The sequence below is a fragment of the Vigna angularis genome, chromosome 6 (genome assembly GCF_016808095.1).
Source record: "Vigna angularis cultivar LongXiaoDou No.4 chromosome 6, ASM1680809v1, whole genome shotgun sequence".
Lineage (NCBI taxonomy): Eukaryota > Viridiplantae > Streptophyta > Magnoliopsida > Fabales > Fabaceae > Vigna > Vigna angularis.
This window is the reverse complement of record NC_068975.1, coordinates 17,082,316-17,084,408: the sequence shown is the minus strand read 5'-3', so window position 1 is coordinate 17,084,408 and position 2,093 is coordinate 17,082,316. Positions and strand designations below refer to the sequence as shown.

General features: G+C 38.2%; 1 non-coding gene across 1 annotated transcript; it reads left to right on the top strand.

Moving 5' to 3' along the window:
• The first annotated feature begins 1,102 nt into the window (after positions 1-1,102).
• LOC128197633 (small nucleolar RNA R71) lies at positions 1,103-1,205 on the top strand. Its single transcript, XR_008250261.1, has one exon. It is a non-coding gene; the product is annotated as a small nucleolar RNA R71 (small nucleolar RNA).
• The last annotated feature ends 888 nt before the right edge of the window (positions 1,206-2,093 follow it).

Here is a 2,093-nt window from a genome sequence, read left to right as displayed (position 1 = left end):
TGTACTTCTATAGTTTCTTCCTCAATATACTTTTTCTTCTTCGTGAGCACATCTTTCATGAATTTCGAATAAGCAGGTATTTGTTTCAGTGCTTCTGAGAAGGGCATCTTGATTTCCAACTTCTTGAAAATATCAATGAAACTCCTGAACTGTTTTTCCTTCTCGTTTCTAGATAGAACCTTTGGATATGGAAGAGGCTTCTCATACATCTGTTCTTTCTTTTTCTCTCCCTCTCTCGCTTTTTCACTTTTTCTATCCTCTTTCTCTTCTTCTTCATCTCCCTGTTTACTCATCTCATCTTTTTCTTCACTCATTTTTTTTAAACTCTCTTTCTTTCAGAATTCTTCCTGACCTTGTAGTAATAAGATTGCATTCTTCCTTTGGATTTACTTCAGTGTTTACCCCAAAGTCCTTCTCTGGTTTTTCTTCCAACTTTTTAGCTAATTGACCCACCTGAATCTCCAAATTCCTAAGTGAGGCTTCTGTACTTTTATGGTTGGAAATTGATACCTGCATAAACTGCTGAAGAGTTTCTTCCAGTTTTGAAGTTCTTTCTGTCAGAGAAGGTTGTTGCTGAAAGTTCTGTGGAGGTGGTCTATTGAAAGGAACAGCTTGTCCCATACTCGGATGAGGTCTCCATCCTTGATTAAAACTTTGACGTTGATCATAGTTTGTCTGAAGACCTTGATTTCCCATATAGTGTACTTCTTCATGAGACATGCTTTGCACTGCACATTGACCATTATTATGATTTCCTCCGCACAATTGACAACTCTGAACCATCTGATGTTGAAATTGAGAAACATTCTGCAGTTCTTTAGGTAGCTGAGATAACTTCTTCATTAATGTCTCAAGTTGCTGAGTCATAATCTTGTTCTGAGCTAGTAAAGCATCTTGAGTTTGAAGTTGAAGAACACCTTTTTGTTGAAATTGAGCTCTCTCACTCTGAACTTCATTATCATTTGCAGCCATGTTTTCAATCAGTTCATGTGCTTCTTCAGGCGTCTTCCATCTGATACTACCTCCAGCTGATGCATCTAACATTAACTTTATTTGAGATTTCAGCCCTCCAAGAAACAGATTTAACATTGTAGGCTCATCAAATCCATGAGTAGGGGTTTTTCTCAGTAGGCCTTTGAATCTATCCCATGCTTGACCTAGAGTTTCATCAGCATCTTGTTGGAAAGAAGAGATCTCCTGCTTTCCCTTATTGACTTTGGACTGAGGGAAGAACTTGTTCAGGAATTTGGCAACCACATCATCCCAGACTGTCAGACTATTCTCTGGAAAAGAATTCAGCCACATTTTTGCATTACCAACCAATGAGAATGGAAATAAGCTGAGTCAGATTGCTTCATCTGGAACCTGGTGAATCCTCACTGTGTTACAGATCTCCATGAAAGTAGCCAAGTGAGTGTATGGATTCTCGTGAGATAATCCATGAAACTGATTATTCTGCACCAGATGAATAAGAGCTGGCTTCATCTCCATGTTAGCAGCATTCACCACTGGTCTTGCAATACTGTTGAAGTGCAGAGGTCCTGAGAAAGTATTATAATCTGCAAGAGTACGTCTTCCTTGCCCAGAACCTTCTCCAGTGCGATTATCTTCCATTTCTTCTTTTTCTTGCCCGGATGAAAAGTCCAGAATTTCTTCAGAGATAGCTGATGATTCTCTAGATTCTCTACTTTGTCTCCTTCTTCTGCTGTTGTTCCTTCGAGCAGTTCTTTCAATTTCCGGATCGAAAAGTAGATTTTCAACCTGTTCTCTGCTTCTCATACAAAACACAAACCAAAAAGAAACAATCCAAAAATACACAATCTCTACAGATGATAACAAATATGTACAAGAATTCAAATATAATCACAATACACACTTAGACAATAGATAGCTAAAATCAACTAAACCAGATAAACAACAAACAATCAACGAAAACAAAAACAAATCCCCGGCAACGGCGCCAAAAACTTGTTGAGACCTCGGCAAGCGTACCGGATCGTTCAAGTAATAAATCAGTAAGTCCGAATATCGTTTTCCCAAGGGATTTGTTTTGATTCACAGATTGATTAAAGTTTACTAATTTAGCGATTAAT